This window comes from Macaca nemestrina, chromosome 1, assembly GCF_043159975.1.
Source record: "Macaca nemestrina isolate mMacNem1 chromosome 1, mMacNem.hap1, whole genome shotgun sequence".
Lineage (NCBI taxonomy): Eukaryota > Metazoa > Chordata > Mammalia > Primates > Cercopithecidae > Macaca > Macaca nemestrina.
This window is the reverse complement of record NC_092125.1, coordinates 21015037-21042105: the sequence shown is the minus strand read 5'-3', so window position 1 is coordinate 21042105 and position 27069 is coordinate 21015037. Positions and strand designations below refer to the sequence as shown.

Here is a 27069-nt window from a genome sequence, read left to right as displayed (position 1 = left end):
GACTCTAAAAGGGACAAAGAACCCTCTGGAGCCTCCATTCATGATGATGTTTCCTTCCTAGTTCTGCAAACCAAAAGTTCTGTTTTGTTGGTAGATCCAAAGGAGACCTCTCTGGAAGCCTCTGTTCTGCACAAGATTAATTGAATGGAATAAGTACCTGACCAAGCAAAGAAAGGGTCTTGAACTAACTCTCAGAGACCTGTCCTGCTCCAACTCTGGCCTAGGTTCTGAATGTTTTACTTTTCACACTTGTATCTAGAACTGATCACAACCTCCCTGATCTCCCCAGTTGCAGTCCTTTAGTTTTTTTGTTTTTTGTTTTTTTTTTTGTTTTTTCCTTGTCTCTACACTTGTAATCCAACTATCTCACAGCCAATAACCTAGTCTTCATCAAGCCAGGTTTTTCATTGTCTCTCCCTTCTTCTTTATTCAACCCCTATACTGTTCCTTTGACCAATTTGATAAAATCCAAACTCCTCCACCTTAGGACACACCCTCCTTTCCAACCATGCCTATGGATTTGTTCTTCCTTGCTACTAACTCACTGATGCACACCTCTCTGCTCTTGCCATTCCTGCCAGCAATGTCTTCCTATCAGCCCCTCTCTGTTCAGCTGGGCCTCCTTCTCTCCACACCAGCAAGGAAGTGCCATGCTTCTTCAGCCCCCGGCCCATTCAGTGTGAGGCCAACAGCATGGCAACAGCCCTGACCCCTCTCCATCTGCCGCTAAATCACAGCAGCTGACTTTCAGACCTTGGGTGTTGGGCCTGCCCAATCCTCATGTCATCTCACCTGTTATATCGGTCCTGTCCCTAGAACTGATCTTTGGCCTTGGTCCTTGCTCTTAGGTCCTGGCTGAGTTATCTTCCTGACCAGATTGTCCTCTCTATCATTCTTCTCTCTTCTGAACTTTAGCCAATATATGGGCTCTACTGTCTGTGGACTGATCTCCAAAACACTGTTCAGCCTGCAGACTCCCACCCACCTCTGTGCACCTAAAATAATAATAATATCGAACAAAATAAAGTTGTTTGATGCTCATAATAATGGCTCCCATCAATTGTCTATGTATTTAACTTTTGTTATTTTCTAAAGTTTTATTTTGTATTTTGTATTTTTATTTATTTAATTTGGTGGTATTGGTTGTTCATTTATATGTTTTATTATATTCTCTTTATGAAGCATTTTATCAACATTATCTTATTTAAACCCCATAATAACCCTAATCAGAATATATTCATATTTGAATTTTTATATGAAGAAATTAATGTTCAGAGAGATTAGGTAACTTCCCCAAGGTCACATAACTTATGAGTTGCAATGATCTTTTGTCAAACCTGACTTAAATTCTCTCTCTTATAAAAAGGCTTTCCAATTAATACTTAACTCCTTGGCTCATGCTGTCAGTTTGTGGCACAAATTTGTGGACTGCCTATTCTGTGTGCTTCAACTATTTGTATCTCAACCCTTAAAGATTCTCAAGGACAAGAATCTTTTCAAAAGCAAAATAATATTGATTCTTCCAAATGACAGAGAATAGAGTCATAGAAAATGGTATTGGCTGAATCAGTCTACCTTCACGTACCCTCAGAGTGAATTGGGGGGCATAGTAATATGGTGTTTAGAAGTATGGATTAACCCCTCAAGTGACCTCTTTGATGTATGACTCAAGCTTCATTATTAAATGGGCACAGTAATGGCCAAGCCCTTGCTGCCTCATAGAGACAGAGGATACTCCACCAGAAAAAGACCCACAGCTTCTTACTCATGATGGCTTAGATGAGAACAACACTTTACAGCTCACAAACAGAGCAGCATCAGAAACCTCATCCCAAACCTTTGCAGTAGGCAGTCATCCCTATCACTATTTTAAAAAGAGGTGATGGAGGTTCACAGCAAATAAATAATTTGTTCATAGTCATTCAGTAAGAAAGAGACAAAATTAGTACTCAAACCCAAATCCCCTGACTCAAGCCCAATACTCTCTCAGTCATGCCACATGGCTACCTCTTCTTGCATGAAACAATTCAGTGATGCAGGCTCCAGATAAAGAGAAAAATCAGCATAAGAAATTTCTATTTCTAAAGATAAATAGATGCCAATAACTTTCACATTCCCCAGCTAAAAATCCTTCTTAAAAAGCCGCGGCTGGACCCCATCCTAATGCGACCTTGATGAAAAGATCATGTTATGCTGCAGCCTCTTAAACCCTTTTGTCCTACCAAATGTACGTCTCCCTTTGCCTTATTTCCCTTGGTCACAGAAATCACATATACACTGGCTAAATGACCGAGGCTACCAGGGATCTATAATAATTCAAATACACAAACATGAGGCCTAATTTTAGACTGTTCCAGGATAGTAGACATTCTGGGAGTCTGCAGTGCTTCTGGTTTGGTTGCCGTGTGTTGTGGCTCCTTGCTAATTAGCAGGGATGGCTTAAAGGTCACTCAGAGCAGTCAGCCCCATCATGTGAAATAGAAGGAGGACTGGGGCAGTGAAAATAACTCAAGCTATGAATTGCATTTGGAACCTGCGTTTTTACTAACAGACAAAAGCTTTGTGTCTTGCTGGCTGAGTTCTAACACAGAAATTTCATTTGCTGACCCCGTCAGGGACAAAGAGAACCTGTTTCTTAAATGCAGAAAGGGTAAATGAGTCTCTGCTCATCTGCAAAGGAGCAGACAAGCTATTCACACCAAAAATATACTCTTTACCTTCACATTAGTCACGGGCACTCTGTCTCTGGTCTTCATGACCTTCGAGAAATATTTCTTCACTGACCCAAGGACAGTAGTGACCTTCATGTGGTTTTCACAGCATTGCTACAACATGAGAAGCCAGGACAATAGTGGCAGGGACATCTTTATTAGAAGAGAAGGACCCTATATATACTGATCTTTACCTCCAGGTAAATAGAATCTCCAGAAAAGGAGCATATGGTGAAGAGGAAGGGAAGTCCCCACAACAACGCCCACCAACCCTGGGGAGCACAGTCAGCTAATGAGAAGGATCCATTTAACAAATTTTGTGAAACTCTTTGTATTAGTCTGTTCTTACACTGCTAATAAAGACATACCCAAGACTGGGTAGTTTATAAAGGAAAGAAGTTTAATAGACTCACAGTTCCACATGGCTGGGGAGGCCTCACAATCATGGCAGAAGGCAAATGAGCAACTTAGGTGGTGGCAGGCAAGAGAGCTTGTGCAGGAGAATTCCCATTTATAAAACCATCAGATCTCATGACACTTATTCACTACCATGAGAACAGTATGGGGGAAACTGCTCTCATGATTCAATTATCTTCACCTGGCCCCATCCTTGACACGTGGGGATTTCTACAATTCAAGGTGAGATTTGGGTGGGGACACAGCCAAACCATACCACCCCTGTTGTGTGCCAGGAATAATACCAGGTAGTGTGAAAGCAGAAAGGAATTGGTCAGAGTCTGCACCTTCACAGATGGCATAGTGTAACAGAAAAAAATAGATACGCACTTTAAAAACTACTATAGATATTTATTTATAAAACCATTTAGGCAGATAGAGACATGAGCAATCAGTTCTACCTGGGGCTGGGTGGAGGATTCAGAAAAGTCTTCATGAATAAGAGGTCACTTGAACTTGGCAATGAAGGATAAATATAAACACATTTTAGGCACAGAATAACACAAGGAAAGGGCAGTCCAAACGAAGAAAAAGTATGAAAGAAGATAAAGAGATGCCAAGTACATGTGTGGAGGATAATGACCATTTTGTGATAGCCTCAGCCAACAAAAGATTTTAAGCAGAAGGTATAGGGTCAGCTTTGCATGTTAGAAAGGGGATTCTGATGGTGGTGTGAAATGTGGAAGAGAAAAAGCAAGCATCTGAGCCAGGAGTGACTATATAGGAAACTACTTAAATAGACAAGGGGAGAAGAGATGAAGACCTGACCAAGACTAAGACCATGAGGGTGAGAGGAAAAATCTTCTGTCTCATAAAGACACTGAATGCTGTTGATAGATTTTTAAAATCTTATTTTTACAGTGAACTCAATGTGTGGATGGTTCTAGAGTCAGCAGAGCACTTTCATCTTCATGATCTGATGCCCATCATTCCCTAAACCCAGTGACATAAGCAGAGAAATTATCTAATGATGCCATTTTAGCATCATTAGAAGTGGAAACAATGCAGTTTTATAAATTGGAACTTTTAGGAACTGAAACAAAAAACAATTGAAGACGAGGGGTGGAGGTCAGGGTGTGGGGAGGGTAGCCCAGAGCATGGAAGAGCCAGGATAGCCAGCCTCAGAGACACAGGCAGGAGCAAGGGTGCCTGAGGGTCAGGGGACAAGGAGCATCGGGAGAACAGAACGACAACCAGAAAAGGGGGTGGGGTGGCAATCTCCTTTCCGACACTTGAAAAAAGAGAAGAAAACCTTGCTTGACTCCACTTTTCTTACATGCTACCGTTCCATTCCTCGAAAACATTTTTTTTACTTGCTGTTCCCAAATCCTCTTTTCCCATTCACTCTTGAACCCATGCTAAAAATGCTTTCTCCACCACCACCCCATAGCAAGTCTTGTCAAAATCATACAAATGCCTCTGTTTCTAACTTAATCATCAATTATCAGTCTCCATGTCACCCATGCTATCTGCAGCCTTTAATACAGTTGATCACTTCCCCCTTTTTTATTACACTCTTCCCTTGGCTCCAGGACCCCTCACTCTCTGGGTTTTTCTCTTACCTCACCGGTTTCTCCTTTATGGGTTCCTCCTCTCCTATGACCTCTTCATGCTGGAGTGGCCCGGGGCTCAGACCTTGGTCATCTTTTCTATTTGTACTCCCTTCCTTGGTGATCTCAGTTACTTGGCTTTGAGTTTCCTCTATATGCTAAAGACTTACAAATTTAAACCTTTATAGCTTCAACCCAGACCTCTCTCCCAAATTCTAGACTTGTATATCTAACTTCCCATTCAACACTTCTGTTTTTCTAAATAAATATTTCAAACTCAACATTAAAAGAAACTAAACTTCTAATCCTCCTATCTCTCCAAAAACTTGTTTTACCTTCCGGTATCACTATCCTTCCAGTTGTTAGGTAAAATATCTTGGAGTCCTCTTTAGCTTTCTCACTCTTTACATCCAATCTAGCAGCAATTTCCGCTGCTTCTAGCTTCAAAATGCATCCAGAATCTAGTCACTCATCATAATCCCTCTGCTACCATCCTATTCTAAGCCTCCACTATTTCTCATCTAGATTACTGCCTGTTATAGCTTAAACTGTGTTCCTCTCTCCTCCTTCCCTCTCTGCTTTCTCCAAATGTGTTAAAATCCTAACCCTCAGGACATCAGAATGTGATCTTATTTGGAAACAGTGTCATTGCAGATGGAATCAAGTTGAGATGAGGTCACATGGGTGGGACCTTCTTTCAATATGACTGGTATCCTCAAAGGAGGGGAAAGTTTTGATACAGAGAGACACACAGAGAGGGGAAATGATGTGGATACACCTAGGAAGAGGACAGCCATTAGAAGGCAGAGGCAGAAATTGGAGTTATGCTGCCACAAGCCAAGGATTACCTGGAGCTACCAGAGGCTAAAAGATGCAAGGAAGGGCCTCACCTAAACGCCGCAGAGAGAGCACGGCCTGACTGATACCTTAATTTCAGACATTTCACCTCCAGAACCCTGAGATAATACATTTCTATTGTTTTAAGTCACCAAGTTTGTGTTACTTTATTACAGCAGCTCCAGGAAACTAATACACTGCAATAGCCTCCTAACTCTTCTCTGCTTCTACTCTTTCCTCCTGGCCCTTAAATTTATTTTCAGCGGAGCAGCCCAAATAATCCTTTCGCTGTAAATAATGCCCTGTCACTTCAAAACAACTCAACATTCTCAAATGTCACTACTCAAAACTCTCCCATGGCTCTCCATCTCATTCAGAAGAACAGCAAAGTCCTCCTAATATACAGGTCTATGTGGCCCTGCATGTTCTCTCTTCTATGGCCTCTAATCACATTTTTCTCCTCTCCCTCATGTCCTCTGATCTAGCCTCTTTGATTTCTTTATGCCTGTCACATCTTTTCACATTTTAGCAGTCTTCCTGGAAAAATATTTCTCCAGGTATTCACAGCCTTCAAGCTTTTGCCTAAATTTCTCCTTCTGGAAGTGCCTTACTCTGACCATCCTACTTAATGCTGTAAATTGCCCTGCTCTTCTCCAAATCCTAATGCTAAATTTCTCAACCTTGATCTTTCTCTCTCTCTTTTATTTATTAATTTTTAATTTTTTTTTGAGACAGAGTCTCGCTGTCATCCAGGCTGGAGTTCAGTGGTGCAGTCTTGGCTCACTAAGGTTCAACCTTCAAGGCTCAAGTGATCCTTCCATGTCAGCCTCCCAAGTAGCTGGGACTACAGGTGCATGGCAGCATGCTCTGCTAATTTTTTTTTTTAATTTTTTGTAGTGAAAGGGTCTCACCATATTGCCCAGGCTGGTCTTAAACTCCTGGGCTCAAATGATCCACCCACCTCGGCCTCCCAAAATGCTGGGAATACAGGTGTGAACCACCATGCCCACCCCATCTCTTCTTTAATTCCATATCACTTATTATTTATTAGAATACCTTATTATTTTCTTATCTATTACATATATATTTTTTGCCTATCTCTACCCACCAAAACATAAGTTGCAGGAGGCAGGGGTTTTTGTTTGTTTTTATTTGTTCATTGCTTTATCTTAAGCATATAGGACAGTATATAGCACATAGTGGGAGCTACATAAATATTGGCTGAAGTGTTTAAATAATTTTTTTGCCTTATTATTTTGCTTAGAGACAGTGCTACATTAAACATCGACAGAAACAGTGATGTGTATGTGTGCACCTGAGCATCCATGAGCACTGGTGTGGAGGAGAAGTTAAAATTTGGAATTGAGTTTAATTCTCAATTCTGGACATTTCTAGCTGGACAACCTAATATGAGTTACATCAAATACCTTGATTTCATAATTGTAGAATGCACAGAATAATTTCTTTTTTTTTTTTTTTTTTTTTTTTTTTGAGACGGAGTCTCGCTCTGTCGCCCAGCCCAGGCTGGAGTGCAGTGGCGCGATCTCGGCTCACTGCAAGCTCCGCCTCCCGGGTTCACGCCATTCTCCTGCCTCAGCCTCCCGAGTAGCTGGGACTACAGGCGCCCACAACCGCGCCCGGCTAATTTTTTGTATTTTTTTTTTTTAGTAGAGACGGGGTTTCACCGTGGTCTCGATCTCCTGACCTTGTGATCCGCCCGCCTCAGCCTCCCAAAGTGCTGGGATTACAGGCGTGAGCCACCGCGCCCGGCCGCACAGAATAATTTCTACAACACACAGTTGTGAAGAACAAATTAGAGAATACATATAAAAGTGCTTTGGCAAACTGGAAAGCACTCTAATACTGTAATTAGTAACATTTTGTGTTTGTTGAGACTTGTTTTTTCTTTATGGTTCTACTCGTTGTCAACACTTTCTGATTAACCTGGAAATTTAGTTAGCAAGGAGAACATGATGTAAAAGAAACAGAATCTAGTTTGGCATTAGACCTATGTTTCGGCTTACAGACTTGAAGTTGTGGGCAGCAGTTTTTGAAGTCCCTTTCCATAGAGGAGAGCCATGAGGTGTCTGCTGATTGAAGCAAACTAGACAGTACAATATTGGCTTGTACTTTCCACTGTTTTACCTCTGAAGTCTATAACATAATTATTTTTATCCTTTATATCGCTTTTAAATCACTAGGAATAAACCTAAGCAAACCATTTTGACTTGTGCTTTTAACTTATCTCCAAATTCAGAGGTTCAGTCTAAAGAAATCTCTGAATGAAGTGAAAGATTCATTTAAAATCATGTTTTCTGAACAGTATCTTGCTCAATTATATTCTTGCCAGACGAAGAAGAAAGTTGTCCTGATAAGAAGGAGCAGTGTCAATAGCTCTGGAGCAGTATACCAGAATAAATATTATCATACTAGTCTTTTTCCAACATGTTCTGAAAAGGTTAATGACTTTGCCTGCTTGATTTAGATACCTTTGATCTTAGCAAATCCTGAGGTTACCATGCCTCTTTGGATTTGGAGTCTTGGCAGACTCTGCAAGTATGTGGCTCAAGGACATGAGTTGAGTGGAGGGAAGTGCAGGAGTATGGGAGAGCAGCCAGCATTGAGAGACCATCCAGATTTGGGGAGAGGGGTCTCTGAACTGGATGATCTCCTGCTCCAAAATTTAGTTCCTTCTTCTATAACATAGGAAAATAACATTCATCCCATTAAATAAGAATTAAATGATATAGTATACAGGACATATCCACTACAGGGCTTAGCATGTATTAGGAGCCCCCAGAGTCATAGCAATTATTGCAATTGAAATGAACTTGAAGTCACATTTCTAATCAGCATTAAGCAAAAAAGACACATTAATTAAAAGAGCTAAAGTACTTAGGAATTTTTTTTAATGGGGTGAGTCTTGTATTGAGCCTGAAGATTACACAGGATTTTGGCAAGTAGAGAGAAGGAAAAATGGCCTGTTAGGCAGGACAATCATCATGATCAATGCTGTGAAGGTAGAAAGAAGCACAGGGTGTCATGCGCGTCCATGTGAAGAGACCACCAAACAGACTTTGTGTGAGCAATAAAGCTTTTTAATCACCTGGGAACAGGCGGCTGAGTCCAAAAGGAAAGTCAGCGAAGGGAGATAAGGGTGGGGCCGTTTTATAGGATTTTGGTAGGTAAAGGAAAATTACAGTCAAAGAAGGGTTGTTCACTGGCGGGCCGGAGTGGGGGTCACAAGGTGCTCAGTGGGGGAGATTTTTGAGCAAGGATGAGCCAGGAAAAGGACTTTCACAAGGTAATGTCATCACTTAAGGCAAGGACTGGCCATTTTCAGTTCTTTTGTGGTGAAATGTCATTGGTTAAGGTGGGGCAGGGCATTTTCACTTCTTTTGTGATTTTTCAGTTACTTCAGGCCATCTGGGCGTATATGTGCAAGTCACAGGGGATGCGATGGCTTGGCTTGGGCTCAGAGGCCTGACACAGGGTGCATTGAAAAAAAAAAGTGAAAAATCAAATGAGTTTGGGGATTAAGTAGTACAATCATTAGAAGACAATATCAGATAGCATGTTGGATATTTATTGTTATTGTCCATCTTGTACCTATCTCCCACCCCTTAAACAGGTAAAGAACCTCCCTTGTTATAAAAGAAAAAATCCATCTCATGCTATTCAGACACCTCCCTCAAATCAAACAAGGATTATCAAAAACATAACTGAGCAACCAACTATCATAAGACACTTGAAGAACTAAAACAGCTAAAAAGAGGCAAAACAAAGTTCCCCAAGCTGAAGAACTAAATACTTGAGGAGGTAGATTAAAGTAATGCAGTCACTTGAATATAAATATCTTTGGAAATACATAAAATAATGTTATATTCATAACAAATCAACTTTAGAGAGACTACAGATCAATAGTTAAAAAGTGGGCCCGGAGTGGTGGCTCATGCCTGTAATCCCAGCACTTTGGGAGGTGGAGGCGGGCAGACCACGAGATCAGGGATTGAGACCATCCTGGCTAACACAATGAAACACCGTTTCCACTAAAAATACAAAAAAAAAAATTAGCCAGGCATGGTGGCAGGCGCCTGTAGTCCCAGCTACTCAGGAGGCTGAGGCAGGAGAATGGCGTGAACCCAGGAGGTGGAGCTTTCAGTGAGCCAATCGTGTCTCTGCACTCCAGCCTGGGTGACAGAGTGAGACACTGTCAAAAAAAAAAAAAAAAAGAAAGAAAAGAAAAATCTCAATAGACAGATAAGCAGCGAATTAGAGGACTAGAACATCAAGTAAGGATAATTTCTTAAAACACAACACAATAGAGATGGGGGGAAAAAAGCCAAAACGCAAACATGAACCAAACCAAGCAAATTAGAATTCTTACTGAGACTTTTCTAGTGGACCATGTAAGGAAAGAAATTATCTGGGGTTTGGATATTCAGGAGGGTGAAATAGCTGCCCACTGTTGTTTGGCCCACCACGTAGAAGATGAAGTCAGCAAGTAAAAGGAGGACTGAGCAATAAAGAGAGGCAACACTGTAACCATCCAACAGGTTCATTTTTCAAGCTACCTGGATAGAGTCATTTTATCCAGACAGCAGAAATGCAATAGAGAAAGAGTTTAATTCATGCAGGACCAGGTGAATGGGTGGCCAGAGTTTTATGACTCAAATTAGTCTCTATGAAAATTCAGAGGCTAGGTTTTTCACAAATAGTTTGGCAGGCCAGGGAATGGGTACTGCTGATTGGTTGGGGGTGCAATCATAGGGGTGTGGAAAATGGTCCTTATGGATGCCTGAGTCCACTTCTGGGTGGGGCCACAGGACTAGTTGATGGGTCCAGGTAGAGGCATTGGTCATCAGAAATGCAAAAACCTGAAAAGGACACCTCAAAAGGCCAATAGTAATATTATCTGCAGGAGTAATTGGGGAAGTTGCAAATCTTGTGACCTCCAGAATAAAGACTGATAGTCATTTATACCTACACCTTAGCAGAATTCAGGCTCTTCTCATCCTCCTAACCTGGTGGTCTGTCATTAGCTTTTCAAAGTTGGTATAGTTTTATCATTTAAACTATAAACTAAATGTCTCCCAAAGTTAGCTTGGCCAAAGTCCAGGAATGATTAAGAGCAGTTTGGAGCTTAAAAGCATGAGAGGTGGGTGTTTGTTACATCAGATCTCTTTCACTGTCATAATTTTCTCACAGTTATCATTTTTGCAAAGGTAGTTTCAATGCTACAATTCCATTTCTTACAATAATGCAGTAGCAGAGACTGAGTTTATCCTCCACATACAACAATACAAAATGAAGCAGACTATATGAAATAATGATTCTAAAATGCTGAAACATAAGCAGGAAAGGTCCCTTATCTCTAAGAAAGAGGAAAACAACTGGAAGCATTTTCCAGGTGGCCATACAGAAAGGAAAAACTCAAAGTCCAGCACTACTACTGACTTAAGGAGACACAGATGGGAGTTCAAGGAGACCAAGTCAGCTAGATTTAATGAAAAAGAATATCAGAAATAAGGGAGATGCACAGAAAGAAAGCTTCAGAGATCTGTAGAAAAGTCTCCTTGGCACTTTGGTTGAGTACTTATCTCTGCGTGAGTGAGAGGAAACTTCCCAAGGTTAGGGAAACAGCAATGGAAAAAACAGTCCACTAGATAATTTCCATATGTCACACAGGGCCGGGATTGGTTTATGTTCCCAAAAGCTTGAGTGAAACGACCTCATAAGACAAGTGACATCCGGTAGTCTTTAGAAGGTTGTGGCTTTATTAATAGTGTTAGATTTTCCCTAGAATGATAACCAAAGTGAGGGACTGAGGGAAAGATCTCAATCAGTTGAGGTTTATTGAGCCAGCTTTAGGGCATGTCTGGGAAAAATATGAGATGCATCTGTGGTTTTTTTTCCTGAAGAGATTTGTCAGGAGATTTAGTATTTGTACATTTCCTTAAAGGGTGAGGAGGGGCAAGTAGAAAGACGGGCAGGTAGGCAAGAAGGTGAATAGTTACATTGTTGTGGGACTTTAGCTAGTGCTCAGTAGATCTACATTTTACATAAGATAAGGTAAATGTTTTAAGATTTTAAAAAAAAGGAGTAAAGGAAGAATCAATTATGTAGATATCTCCAGGTGGGTGGAGAAATTATTGACCTTGGCTTGCCTTTGTTCTACACCTGGGAAGACATCATCAGTGTGTAATGGAACAGACTTTTGTTTCCAAAGCTAGGCTTAGTTTATAGACCTAAAGTTACAATGTCCTTGGCATGTCCTTTTTTATGCGGGGCCAGCAAAGAATTTCCTTATGAATGATCTGTGGTGGCAGTCATTTGTAGATGCCTGAAGCCTTTTGTATTTCCATGGGGATCTGGCTGATACATAATGCTAGTAACAGCTATTGATTTGGAAGAGGGTGTTGCATGACTCAAAACTCCAGACTTAATCTTTCCTTTGGCCTAAGGAGTTTGGGGAGCCTGAGATTTTCGAATTTTTCTTTGCAAGACCAAAGGCAACTCTGGAAATGCTCTAACAAAGGTGAGAAGTAACTTTGAAAAAAATTTACTGACTCCAGGTAATGTAATCAAATGCCATTACACATTCCAACTCTATTTAAAATAATACAACAAAATTCAGCACATAGTGACATAAAATTCACAATGACCAGAATCCAGTAAAAACTTGCCAGGCATATAAAGAAAAGGAAAATGTGACCCATAAACAAAGAAAAAATAATCAATTAGAAGAAACTTATAAATGACAGAATGATGGAATTAACAATCAAAGGCATATATAAATATACTCTGCAAAAAGGGGTGGCAAACTTTCTGCAAAAGTGACATTATTGAATAAAGGACGGGTATTATTAGATTTGAAAGCTAGGTGGTGTCTGTCAGAACTGCCCAATTTTGCCACTGTAATGCAAAAGCAGCCATTGACCAGGCATGAATGTCCACACCAAAAACTGGAAACAACCCAGTCATCAATGTGTGAATGGATAAACAATTGTGGTATATCCATGCAGTGGAATACTCCTCAACAATAAAATAAAGAAACCACTTAAATACATAACAAAAGTCATGAATCTCAAAGCATTATGTGACTGAGATATATGTGATAAAAAGCTAGTTTCAAAATGTTACATATTATATAATTGCCTTTATGCAGAATTTTAGAAAAGGCAAAACTCTAGTAAGAGAAAGTATACCTGTGGCTGTCAGGGATTAGGGATGAGAGGAGAGGATTGACTACAAAGAGGCATGAGGGAACATTTTGGAATGATGGAAATGTTCTATATCATGACTGGCGATAATTACAAAATTGTTGAAATTTTTTGAAATTCCTTAAACTGCATATTTAAAAGGTATATATTTATAAAGTAGATTTTAAAGGAATTAACTATAAAAATTGTGGAAATTAACCATTTGAGAATTGAAGTACAAAGTTGGGCTTTATAGTTGAATTAAAAAAACACAATGGACACAGTTGAGGAGTGAATCAATAAGCTAGAAGATAATATAATGAAACTCTCCCCCAAAAACTGAATAACACTCAAAGACTAGAAAGTATGGTAGAATTAGGAAATGTTCAGTATAGACCTAAAAATTCCACCTTATTTCAGAAGGTGACAACAGAGAAAAGAGAAAACAGGAAATGATACTGTAATTCTGATCATGTATCTTATTACTTTGATTAGCTTCTTCCTTTAAATAACAAAAGGCTCCATAAGAAAACTTAAAAGACTCTAGGTTGACCCAGGCCTACAGAAAAAACAAAAGGAAAAAGGAAAACTTAAAAGACAAGACATATACCCTTGGGAACATTTGCAAAGTATGTGACAATGGATCTGCATTTAGAATAAAGAGCAAACTAAAATACATGAGAAAAAGATATATAATTCTATTAAAAAAGAGAAAAGGAAATGAGCAATTTACTGAATAAGTAATATAGATGACAAATATATGAGAAGGTGCTGACTTCCAAAAGTGATGAGAAAAAGGCTAATTAAGATATAATTTTGCCACTGTATTTACAAATATTTAAAAAATAAAATCAAATGACATCAAAAGTCAAGAGTTGATATTTTGAGAAAATGGCATAGCTAGAAATTGCTTATGCAATATTGTTTTATTCAAGCTACAACTTAGTAGTATTTACCAAAGATTAAGATGAAAATCTTATGATCCATCAAGTTTACTTCTAGGAACTTGTTCTAAAGAATTTTTTTATCTATAGACATACAAGTACAATGATGATTGCATATAATAGCAAAGAGCTGTAAACAACATAAATGTCTAACAGGGAACAATTCAACCCCATTCTACAGAATCCTATTCAGATAGAAAAAATAACTGGGGTAGATCATCATGTAGTGACATGAAAGATCTTCAAGATGTATTATTAAATATAAAAATCACATATATGGATATTATGCAAACATACATATATGGTCATATTTTTCAATTGTATTTTCAAATGGGTATGTAAATGTATATATTTGAACATTAATGTACAGGGAGTCTGGAAGAATGTATGCCAGAATATTCTACTAGTAATGAGAAATAGAGGGGAGATGAAGGAGAGTTTCCCCATTTTGTTTCATTTGCTAAGAAGTAATTCTTCTACCTATGAGGTTCTGGATGAGCATGAACAGTGGCAAAGGAAATTATTAGCAGGGATTATAGTTGGAACTCCTAATCAGAACTATGATAGTTATGATAGTTTCGATAAATAATACGGATCTAATCGACTTAAGCCCAAGGCCTAAAAATGAATTTGTGAGGCTCCTTTATCTTCTTAAGCCCAAACCCCAGATTTCCAGTTAGTCACAAGGGATAGGGTGTCAAAGAGATAAGTGTCTGGGAATATTGATAGAATAAAAGAGGGAGATCTCTCAATGTCAGACTCTTCCTCCTTCTCCTATAGTCTGGACCCTATTACTTCAAAAGGCCACTTGGAAGGGGAAAACAGAGAGAGAAAGCCTGCAGGCGAAGAGCAGCTGGAACAACAAGAAGCAAAGAAAGCCATGGTATCTATTCCTGGGAGTAAATGCGACGCAGGAACAACCTTAAAATAAAATTAGTATTTCGTCTTTTGGGGAGAAGAATGAGAGAAATATGGAAGAACTTTCGCTTAGAAAAAGAGAGCAGCTAAGTGTTAGGCAGGAATCTAGACCCAACATGGCGGCGTTACCCGGCGTAGCAGGCCTTTTGTTAAAGACTCCCTTCACCCTTGTACACACCCACAGACTTACATGCGTCAGAGTTCCGGCTGGGCAACCACACTCCCCCATGACCTGCAGCTCACCTGCATTCCACAAGTTCATAAACAGCAGTTTCAGTTAAGTTTCCAAAGACCCTTTCCTCATGACCCTTACTCAACTCCTGCCCTAGTAGTTTCAAGACCCGCCCCCAGGCCCTGTTTGCACAACCCCGCGAGTCCTAATAAAAGGCTATTCTCACTGCCATTTGCCTCGTGTCTTCATTCCCAGTTCGGCTCCAGCCTCAGTTTACCTTTACACTAAGAACCTGTCCTCTCCTTCTATTCTATGTTTGCTCATAGGTCTGGCTGCCTTATTTGCAGAGCCCTGTGCAAATTGAAAAGGCAGGATTTCTTGCTCAAAAACTATTAAGAATTTCAAGATAGCAGCAGCAGAGCATTTAACCAAGCCCAGAGTCCTATTGAGTGCTAGGTCTTTGAAACTACACAGCTTGCATACCTGTGAAGAAAACTTGTATTTTCTTTTAAAAACTGCATTTTACAGGCAAGACTGATCAACAGGGATATGGCTGGAGGAAAGAAATGGAGACCATCATGGAAGTCTCTGCCCACAACTCTGCACCCAACACCTACTTCTGCTGCTATGTATTTGTATTTGTCAGGGTTTCAGCAACAACAAACAAAATCCTCAAAAAGGGGTTGTTTAAAAACTATTTATTAAGAGACTTTATACAAAAGTTTGGCAGAGTTAAGAGAAAGTGGGAAGCCACTGCCATCCTTAGGCCTGAAAGAGCAAAGGGAAGTTTGGTTACTAGAACTCAGGGACGCTTGCAAGGAAATTAGCACCTCCTTAAGTAAAAGAAAAAGCCCCTGTCAAGCAGACACCCTGGAGAGGGGAGCCGGGAGAAAAACATCTCTCTCTTTCTCCCTCATGGGCCTATGCTTCCCACTGGTGGGATTGAAAGCCAGTGGGCAGAGGAGGGAGCTGGTCAATGCTGCCCACAAAGATCTGCCTTCAGGGAGCAACCAGGTTAGAAAGGGGAGCTGGACAAATGGGAAGCACCATTGATGGTGCTCCTAGAACTGACGAGACAAACAGGGAAAAGGTAGCCCTCGGAAGCTTCTGGAAAGAGCTAGAAAGGAACATCAAAATAACTTCCAGGCCACACTAGTCACAAATAAACAACATATTCATTTTCCTACCTTAAATTACACTGAGATAGATTGCCCACCTCAGCTCACCACAGGGTTATACAGAGAGCACCAAATGGCACCAGAGACCAAATAGCCAGTAATGTAAAGATGCCTCAGAATTAGATAGTACAAGCCCTTTCCCAGAAAAACAAGAAGTCAGAACCTAGAATACTAAACATGCGATGAGAGGGAATAGTGATCTAGGAACATTCACCTGAGAAAATGTGAATTCAGTGGATTTCTTGGTGAGCACGACCTCTTTAAGAGTATTCAAGAAGAAAGGATGGCAGAGATTCTCAGTAGCTGATTTCAGAGAAGAACAGCCAATTAAGCAATTCCAGGGGCATGAGATCATTCTGCATCCCATAAACACGGTCAATGTTCCCCTATGTTGGTAACAGCCTGTGCTGAAAAATCTAAAGCAATTAGTTTTGTCCTCCCAGGCTTTTGAGCACCTACTTCAATCAGATGAAAAGGTTAAAACAAGAGCTAAATACGCCCTGTTGTCACCATGAGGGCAGCTTTGTGCTGGATGGAAGCATTCACTGGGGTCAATTCATTCAAGATTTGGGAGCCCAGGTAACAAAAGTGGTCACCTGGGACACTCAAAAACAGCAATTGCCCAAAGAACTGGGGACAGGAACATTTAAAATCAATATCACTCAAAAAATAAAACGCAACTCATTGCGTTCCTATTATAATTTTACTTTGCCTCTGCTTTAGTCAGGAAATAGTTGGTAATGACAGCTGAAAAACATTTATTTACTCAATCTTTCCTTCATGGTATTTTGTTTTGTTGCACTTATTTTACTGCCTTTTCATCTCTGGTTATATGTGCGACATTTTTATAATAAAAATCAAGAGAAAATACTTCACTGTAATGTCACCCTCTAGCTGTGTGATCTCAGGGAAGCCAATTCATGGAAAAATAACCTTTAATAACTGAAATAAATTTCAACATCATCTTCAAACTCTCACTGCACAGATGAGACATAGAGGGAGGGGATATCAAAGTCCCCAAGTAAGCAAGGGTAACAGTTTTTCTAGACCTATCTACCACACTTCAGTGATTGCTCAGTTCAGTTCAGTCCAGTTCAACTCAATGTTGTAATTTAATTAACATCAAAGGAGTGCCAGGCACATGGAGGGCATGCTGTTCATTGGTATCAGAAGTTTAATGATGAGTTTAACAGTCTCTATGATAACACAATAGAAAAGGTATAGATTTTGGCATCAGAATCATTTCAAGTCCTAACTCAGCACCTTACAAGCTACGAGATGTTTGGAAAGTTGCTGGGTCATTCTTACTTTCCACATTTGTAAAATGGGAATCATACCACCTAAACTCACAGAGTTGTAAGAATTTAATAAACGAATGGATGTAAAATCCCAGCACAATGCTAAAATGGTTGTTTTTTCTAGTCTAAGAATAACTTAAAGGCCTCCAAGTTATTCTTTCTCCATATTCCCATAGCACTTTGCAATATCTCTATTATAACATCTCTAACACTGTTCTATAATTACATGTTTCTGTCTTCCAATACAAGGTACTACATGTTTCTGTAGTACCTTGAGGGGAGGACCGTGTATTATTTATTATTGGTAACCCAAAGTGATAAGATATGTGAAAGCACTTCATTAACTATAAAGCACCTGTGATGGTGAGTTTCATGTGTAAATGTGACACATGAAATACAAGCTATTTCATTAAACACTAATCTAGGCACTGCTGTGAAGCTATTTCGCAGAAGTAAGTTGACTTTGAGTTAGGATGATTATCCTCCATAATCTGGGTGAGCTTCATCCAATCAGTTGAAAGGTCTTAAGTGGAAAACTGAAGTTTCCCAAAAGTAGAAGAAATTCTCCCTGTGACCTACAGTGTTGATCTACAGCCAGTGGGCCGCCCCACAGAATTAAAACTTTCCAGCTCGATGACCACATAAGCCAATTCCTTGAAATGAATCTCTTTTGACATAGATATAGATAATATAGATAGACATGGATGTAGACATAGATACAGATACAGATAGATACCCTACTGCTTCTATTTCCCTGGTTGAAGCCCAACTGATACAGATTTACCCTAATATAGTATCACAAATACTTGTTGTTACCTATTGTCTTAGCCATTAGGGCTGCTATAACAAAATACCATAGACTGGATAGCTTATAGACTACAGAAATTTATTTCTTACAGTTCTGAAGGCTAAGTCCAAGATTAAAGTGCTGGCATATTTGGTGTCTTCGTGAGGGCCCACTTCCTTAGACAGCAGTCTTCTCACTGTGCCCTCCCTTGGTGGAAGAGGTGAGGTGTCTCTCTGGGGCATCTTTTATAAGTGGTCTAATCCCATTCATGAGCAGTTCACTTTCATGACATAATCACCCCTAAAAGCCCCACCTCCTCAAACAACCACTTTGTGTGGGGCAGGGGTGGTTAGGATTTCAACATGTTTTTAGGAAGGCATGCATATGTGTATATGAACATACATATTCAGACCATAGCGGCTACAATCCTTCTAACTTTAAAATTCCATGGCCTTACCTTGAGTCATTACTCAAGATAATGACTCATTATCATTACTGCTCCATAACTCTTGTTAAGACATTCATTTCATGTTTTTACCCTCGATTCTGCCATGAACTGTTGCAGAATTGTTTAAACTTTCGAAGTCTTGTTTCTTTATATCTCAAATGAAATATAAATGAAATAATGTAATCGTGGAATAATGTAATCATTCTTTATAGCAGAGTAAAAATGAACTAGTACAATAATAATGAAAAAATAATAAAATAATGCCTGGAACATAATGAGTATTCAATAAATGTTAGCTGATTTATTATTATTTTTTTCATTATTATTGTATTAGTCTATTTTTACACTGCTATGAAGAACTGCCTGAGTCTGGGTAATTTTAAAGGAAAAAGGTTTAATTGACTCACAGTTTTGCAGGGCTGAGGAGGCCTCAGGAAACTTACAATCACAGCAAAAGGGGAAGCAAACACTTACTTCTTCACATGGCAGCAAGAAGGAGAAGTGCTGAGGAAAGGGGGAAAAGCCCCTTACAAAACCGTCAGATCTCGTGAGAACACATTCATTATCACAAGAACAGCATGAAGGTATCTGCTCCTATGATTAAATTACCTCCCACCGGGTCCCTCCCACCACACATGGGGATTATGAGAACTATAACTCAAGATGAGATTTGGGTGGGGACACAGCCAAACCATATCAATTACTATTGTTGTTAATCTGAGACCCTGGAGGGAGTCCATAGTGATAACTTTCTGACTCACATTTTAGGTTGCAGACCTCATCTCCTGAAAAGGACGCTAGGAAAGGAGGCTTGGGAAGTGAGTTTTGACATTATCTCCAATAGCTATCTCTGTGAACCTTGGGTAGTCACTTCATGTCACCCAGCTCAGTTACTCAATGGGTCAGTTACTAGCCCCATCTTTTTCATTATTCTGAAGTTCAAATACGTCAGTGTGAGAATACACCACAAATGCACATACACATACGAAAACAGTAGATACTCAAGACATACTTGTTGAAGGAATGAATAGTCTATGGAATGACTGTTGATGGGGAAAAAAAGCTTTTAAAAGTAAAATGATACATCAATTCATCATACGAAATAAGGCATCCATTCTGAGCAAGTTATCCTCTAAAGCAAAGCATGAAGTCTGAAGTTAAGAGTTCATAGGCAGATGCAAAAGCAGATAGATAAACCACACGATAATACAATGTCATGTTTATTTATATCACTGATGTTTTTGGTAAACACCCAAGGGGGAAATCAGAAATAACATGATTGAAAATAAGAGACTGAAGAGAAAATGATGCATTTTACCACAAGAAAAAAAAAAAAAAAAAAAAAAACACCAAAAAACATTCTCTGTGATAGGTTTTTCATACAGACGCCTGTACTTAGAGGTGGGAGAATGACACAAAAAATACAATAATATATAGAGAAAATGAAAATCCACTATAGTTGGCCAGGCATGGTGGCTCACGCCTGTAAATAGTCGTACTTTGGGAGGCCAAAGCAAGTCGACCACCTGAGGTCAGGAGATCGAGACCAGCCTGACCAACATTGTGAAACCCCATCTCTACTAACAATAAAAAATTAGCTGGTGGTGGTGGGTGCCTGTAATTCCAGCTACTAGAGAGGCTGAGGCAGGAGAATCACTTGAACTCGGGAGGTGGAGGTTGCAGTGAACCGAGATCGTGCCACTGCACTCCAGCCTGGACAACAAGAGCAAAATTTCATTTCAAAAAAAAAAAAAAAAATATTCCACTGTAGTCATATTCAGTCTCTGCTATTTTAAATAAAATGTACATGTGCACACACACATACACATGCACATATGCACACTATGCCACCCAAACTAAAATGGCAATCAGTAGAGCTGTAGATTAGGCAGCTCCAAGTTCTATAGTGAGTGTCACAGGCCAGATGCAGAGAAAGCAGGATTAGAAACAAGGTAAGCCCAGAGAGCAAGGTTGGTGAAAAAACTCTGGGGCAGGCAGTTCAGCCAGTGGATATCCTGAGTGAATGAGGCAAGTGCAAGCAGATAAAGGCAAACAGCATCTGGAAAGTATAGCAAGAGATGCATGTAACGTGGAGGGGGATATAGAGGGCGTTAGAGAAGGAGATATGGGAGTGGGAAGATGAGGTAGGGGGTTGAGGGTGGGAGGGTGGAAGGGGAGGATGGGGAGAAGTCAGTATATGTTTAGATATCTCCTAGGGGCCGGGCGCGGTGGCTCAAGCCTGTAATCCCAGCACTTTGGGAGGCCGAGGCGGGCGGATCACGAGGTCAGGAGATCGAGACCATCCTGGCTAACACGGTGAAACCCCGTCTCTACTAAAAATACAAAAAAAAAACTAGCCGGGCGCGGTGGCAGGCGCCTGTAGTCCCAGCTACTCGGGAGGCTGAGGCAGGAGAATGGCGTAAACCCGGGAGGCGGAGCTTGCAGTGAGCTGAGATCCGGCCACTGCACTCCAGCCTGGGTGACAGAGCAAGACTCCGTCTCAAAAAAAAAAAAAAAAAAAAAAAAAAGATATCTCCTAGGATTCCTTGGACAGGACCCCAGCTTCTTTCCTGGGTTGAGAGGACAGATTTTTCTGTTTTGTTTTGAAACAAAACAGAAAATGCTCCTTGTTTTGAACACTCCTTCACTGGAGGCTGGAATGCAGTGGCAGGATCTCGGCTCACTGCAACTTCAGCCTCCTGGGTTCAAGCAATTCTTATGCCTCAGCCTCCTGAGTAGCTGGGATTATGGGCATGCATCACCACACCTGGCTAATTTCTGCATTTTTAATAGAGACAGGGTTTCACCCTGTGGGGCAGGCTGATCTCGAACCCCTGACCTCTGGTGATCTACTGGCCTTGGCCACCCAAACTGTTGGGATTACAGGTGTGAGCCACAGCGCCCGGCCAAGAAAGCAGACTTTTCTTTAGCTCCCTGCTCCTATTCCTCTGTTTCTTCCAAATATTCATTCTCAGCCATTTACTACCCTCACTTTACTCTCTCTGAAAATCTCACCTCCTTCCATAGCTTCAACTAACTCCTATATGTCTATTGCTCACAAATCTCCAGTTTTAGTCCAGATCTACATCTGAGTAACAGATCCACCTATCAGCCTACTAAACATTTCCATTGATATGCCCTACAGCTTTGTTAACCACACCATTCTTAGTGCTGAGTAAGTCCTGCTTCTTCTCTTACTTCTTGCCTTTTCTGTCTCCATTTGGGCAATACCATCCACCCAGATACTGAAGTATGAGTCATTTCTATTCGTTTCATTTCCTTTACTACTCTGGTTCTTCCACATGGCCACTTCAGCCACTGGGACATTTCTATTGCATGTATTGACCTACAATTAGTTATTTGTATGTTTCTCTCCATCCCTCACAATGAGATTTTCAAAAATAAAGAGTTAATATAGCAAGAACTGAATGGATTAAGGTGGAGCCATTAGGGTTGCAGGATACCATTTCTGCCATCATTTCTTTCATCTAGTTGACAACAGATAGTAAAGTTGTGAAACCTGCCTGTTTGAGCTCAGTCATCCACCAGAATCAGACACCTGTGTGCTACTAGACCAGCAGCAGCACCTGTTGAGTGTTGAGTGCCCCAGGCAGTTTGGCCTATGGGAGACCCCGGTATTTTGCTAATCCAGAGATACTTGAGTTATACTGTTTATTTGTGCGATGGTATTTTCCTTTAAAATATATTTAACTAAGTAATCATTCTGAATGGCAGTTGATTTGTATTCCTATTGAGATGCAAATTTGCTATTTGAGCCAAGAAATGTAATCGCACTTTCTTTTGCCTCAATATCACCATCTAATAAAAAGAATAAGCTATGCACACATAATCTGCTATTTCCTGTTACTTGGTTTACTTCTCTTCTACAGGTGCAGGACCCCGATCAGCAACAACTTTGAAATAAACTACAGCTCTCCTGTGCGCTAAAGGCAGAAATGTGGAAATATTGAGAAAATTCTTGTCTGCATCACAGTATGTATATCCTAGGAGGGCTTTCTTTTAAAAGAAAGAAACATATATTGCAAATAGGAGAGATTTGACTGGGTCTAAGATAAACCTCTCAACTTTGAGAACCAAGGTTTCTCAGAGATTGAGAGGGGCTCACCCGAGCCATCTTCAGTTTTTGAGACTCACAGTATGTTAAAAATTAAATATAACAAAATAGGGTTACAAACATTGTGATACACTTATATTCAACATTTCAAAATTTTTAACGTAAAACATGTAATATCTATATGCAGAGCTGCGTTTGATAATATGCTTGGAGGACATAAGGCCTGACCAAATAGCCCTTCTTTCTCTTCTTCCTCAGCTCACTCCAAGAGGCTCTGCCAAAGATCACTGCATCTTTTTAAAGAGCAAGAGTCTGATCTTTTTCTTCTTTATTTATCTACCTATTAAAACCAATTCATGGTTTTTTTTAAAGAAACTAAATCAAATGGCATTCATTTGTTGTGTAAATCTTTTTGTTAATAACGATTAAAACGATCATCTGGTAGACACTGAAACCTAGTTACCTCCAGAAAGTTTTAAAAGCATTTTTTAGTGAGCCAGTATTCCTTCTGTGTTTCACATCCTTGAGTGCAAGAATGCATTCGAAACTTCCTCTCCTGGCTTAACAAAAATCTAACGCTCCCAATGAGAACAATAAGAAAAGCCACACATAATATTTGTAAAATTCAAAACAAAAAAATCACCTTTTTAAAAGCATCAGAGAACCGTCACATTAGCTACAACCACTGAGGACAATATCCTGGAGAGAAGGAAAGCTCATTGAGATAAGCTCAACTTTCTGCCTGCCACTTTTTCTCTTGGAATATTTGCCACATTTTGACTCAAGTTTGAAAGCTGAGGAGCTAGCCAAAAGACAGCTGGTTAAGAGGCAGAGAGGCAGCGGAGCTTGCAGCAACTGTATGAGATTGAGAAGACAAAAATGTGAGCTCTTGGTTGGCAAGCCATCCACACTTGAGGGCCCCAAATCTCCAAGAGAAAGGAGATGCAGAAAACTTCCACCACTGATCACCAGTTCTTTCCTGGGGAATTTGGTGGTTCTTAAGCTACCTAGAACAGAAGGTCAAGAAGTCAAACAGAAAGTGACTAAAAATCATGGCAGTGTTTGGGGGAGCCTCATGATACTCTGGAAATGAAAATCGGAGTTCGGGGCCTACTCCTGACTGGAGACACTGCTGACTAGCAAATAGCATAGGTTCACACTTAGAGTCCCTGGAATGCTACATGCAAGGAGTGGGAGTGAAGTAGACTTGACTATACATGAAAACATTGAAATTCAGGATTTCTACTTCCACCTTGGATGTAAAAATTTAACATAATGCTGCTTTCACCCTAACAGTGAGAAAAAGCCAAAGAAACTATGAAATCATAACTTTTCCAAGCCCACTAAGGAGCTAAGGTAACAGAGCAATCAAGTTGCCTAATTGCAAGGAACAATAGACTCCTTCTAAGGTAATGGGATGTACGGACTGAGTCACCTATGGCAGAGCATGAAAGAACCAGGTGGCTGAATTGTTGGAGGTCAAGTGTGAACAGCATGTCAGTTTGATGGCCTCAGACACTGAGAGTTTATACTCACTCACAGGCTCTTCTTTATGGGCCTCTACTGGTTCTCATGAGAGAGATCCCTAGTCTCTAAGTGGAACAAGTCTGCAGGAGTCAATTGGCTGTTACTTCACAGCCACCCCATGCCGAATCCTTCTCTCACAGGAAGAATAATACTTAAGCTACTGAGAGAGAGAGAGCAAACAGCCAATATGCACATGAGAAGGCGGTCCATAGTATTACTCATTAAGAAAATGCAAACTAAAACTACAATGAAAAATTACTACATACTCACCGGAATAGCCAATATCAAAAAGGTTGACCATAGCAGGTGTTAACAAAGGTGCTAGGCCAACGAAAACTCTTATAGGTTATAGACATATTCCACTCTATTACATACTGTTAAGTGATGTAACTCTTTGAAAAACTGATAGAATTGCATATATGCCTTTTACTCTGACCCAAAGAAGCATTCTACTTCTAGATACTCAATAAAATGAATACATATATCCATCAAGAGCTATATATAGAAATGTTCAAAGCTGACCAATTCATAATGCCCAAAAACTAGAATGTACTCAAATACCCATCAGCAGTAAAACAGTATATTCCATAACACATTCCCACAATAGAATGCTACAGAGCAATGAAAATAAACAAATCACTACTACATGGTATCACGTGAGTGAATATAATAAGCATGATGCTGATTAAAGAAGTTAGTCATGAAGGAGCACATATTATATTATTCCGTTTACATGAAGTTCAAAAACAAGCAAAACTAATCAAGAGTTATAGACATCATGGTAATTTTGGGATGGACATAGCAACATGGAATAAATAGGAGGATGGCCTCTGGGATGCTAGTAATGTTCAATTTCCTGATCTGAGAGGTATTTACAATGGAATTTACTTTGTGAAAATATATTGAGCTATAACTTGATAATTTGTTCACTCCTCTGTTATGTATCTTACTTCAATACAAATTGACATTAAAAGTATTTTCAAGTAGAAGATAACATTTGCAGTACTGAAATATAGATGTACATTATTCTTTAGCTTTAACAAATTTAAATTAAGCTTACAATTTAGCAAACCCTATTCTAATTACTTTATAAATAATAATGCATTTAGCCTTCATAGCAACCTTATAATTACCCCCATTTTACAGATGAAAAGACTGAGGCTTAGAGAGGTTAAGTAAGTTTTCTAAGTATAGCTAACTAGTGTCAAACCATGAATTTGAAGCCTGGCAATTTGTGTTTTACCAGTGCCTAACACTATAAGGAGTTGTATCCTCTTATCTCCTTCCTGCTCTAAATAAACTTGCTAATTTATACTTTTTTTTTTTTTTAAACAGGGTCTCACTCTGTCACCCAGACTGGAGTGTAGTGGCACAATTTCGGTTCACTGCAACCTTCAGCACCCAGGCTCAAGCAATTCTCCTGCCAAGTAGCTGGGATTACAGGCACCCGCCACCACACCCGGCTAATTTTTGTGATTTTAGTAGAGACGGGGTTTCACTATGTTGGCCAGGCTGGTCTCAAACTCCTGGCCTCAGATGATCTACCTGTCTCAGCCTCCCAAAGTGCTGGGATTATAAACATGAGCCATTGCACCTGGCCATTCTTTAAAGTTCTCTTAAGTATGCATGTATTTAGATTATAAGATCATCAACATTAATAAAAGCTTCGATTTGTTTTTTATTCTCCTTAATATTTTCAGTGTTCTGAAATAATAAGCAATGGGTTCATGAGCAATGAATGAGTGACATTTATAATTTCAGACAATTCCATCCATCTAAAGGCAGGGAGGTAGAAGTTCATTTCTCAACTCTTTTCTAGTTCTATGATTTTACAAATTATGCCTCAGAGTTACTCCCAGGGCAAATGAGATTGGTCTAGTCCGAAGTCATTCACTCACTCATTCATGCATTCATTTACCAAATAGTGTTTGAATACCTGCTACATTGCAGGCACTGTTTTAGGTGTGGGGGAATTTTTTATAGGATGACCAGGGAAGGCCTCTGTAAGGAAGCACCTGTTGAATGGAGGACTGAATAGAGTGAGAGATTAAAGCACAGAGATATAGATGATAGATAGATAGATAGATAGATAGATAGATAGATAGATAGATAGATAGATAGAGATAGATAATCTGGGTGAAGAGTGGTCCTGTCAGAGAGGCCAGAAAGTGCAAAGATTCTGAAGTAGGAGGCATTTGGAAATTTGAGGAAACGACAAATAGTCCTACATGCCTGGAGTGCAGCGAGCTAGGATGAGAGAGGAAGAATGAAGTGGGAGGATTCACCAAAGATCAAATCCTGTAGGGCGATGGAAACTCTCTTAAACTTAGAATTCTGTTTCTAGTGTGACATGAAGCCACTGCAGGCTATTGAGCAGAAATGAGGGATAATCAGATTTTCATTTCCAAAATATCACTCTGGCAACCATACAGAAAATATATCACAGGAGAGAGGCGAGGGGGTAATAATGCTGGCTCACATGATAAATATTGTCAGGCAGCATGCGTTTGTGAATGTGTGAATAGCTGAGGTTTAGTTCAACTACCCTAAATACTGTATTTATTGGTCTAGTCTCACTCTGTGATCTGGAATTCAATTCTGTTTTAAGTGAGTGAATAGGTGCTCTTGTTATAAAACAATGAAATAATGTTGAGACTTTTCTGCAAATTGCCACTAAGACAGCCTTATTGTAGTAGCTTGCTAGGGCTGTGGTAAAAAATACCCACAAACTGGATGGCTTAAACCACAGTAATTCATTGACTCGCAGTTGTGGAGGCTAAAAGTGAAAAATCAAGGTCTTGGCAGGGTGGTTTTCTTCTGAGGGCTGTGAGGGAAGAATCTGTGCCAGGCCCTCTCTTTGGCTTGTAGGTGAATGCCTTGTTCCTGTGTCTTCACATCATCTTCCCTATATGCTTCTCTGTTCACATGGTATTTGTTTTGTAAAGACACCGGTCAAATTGGATGAG

At 39.9% G+C, this 27069-nt stretch overlaps 1 long non-coding RNA gene across 1 annotated transcript in view; it reads left to right on the top strand.

The window, feature by feature from the left end:
* LOC105492938 (uncharacterized) overlaps positions 1-27069 on the top strand; it is a 117375-nt gene that overhangs the window by 81511 nt on the left and 8795 nt on the right. The window contains exon 4 of the long non-coding RNA XR_011610589.1: positions 22392-22494. This is a non-coding gene — a long non-coding RNA (uncharacterized lncRNA). The remainder of the gene's footprint in view (positions 1-22391; positions 22495-27069) is intronic.